We start from the raw sequence: 225 nt of genomic DNA, 5'->3' as shown, positions 1-225 counted from the left end.
CAGTTACACGGCACTGCTGGGGGGGGCCAAGCCCCCGGAGGGAGCAGCTCAGAGAGTCCGGTGGGGTGGATGTCCAGGCTGAGGGACCCCACATCGATGCTCCCGGGGCTGTGACAGGCCACGGGCCAGCCCTCCTGCCCCTGCCCGAGAGCAGATCAGCCACCGGAGGGCTGACACCGTTGCACCCCTCGACCCCCGCATTCCTTTTCCACGCCACAGCAACGC

Source organism: Eurypyga helias, unplaced genomic scaffold, assembly GCF_000690775.1.
Source record: "Eurypyga helias isolate BGI_N326 unplaced genomic scaffold, ASM69077v1 scaffold28637, whole genome shotgun sequence".
Classification (NCBI taxonomy): Eukaryota; Metazoa; Chordata; class Aves; order Eurypygiformes; family Eurypygidae; genus Eurypyga; species Eurypyga helias.
This window is presented reverse-complemented; position numbering follows the sequence as displayed.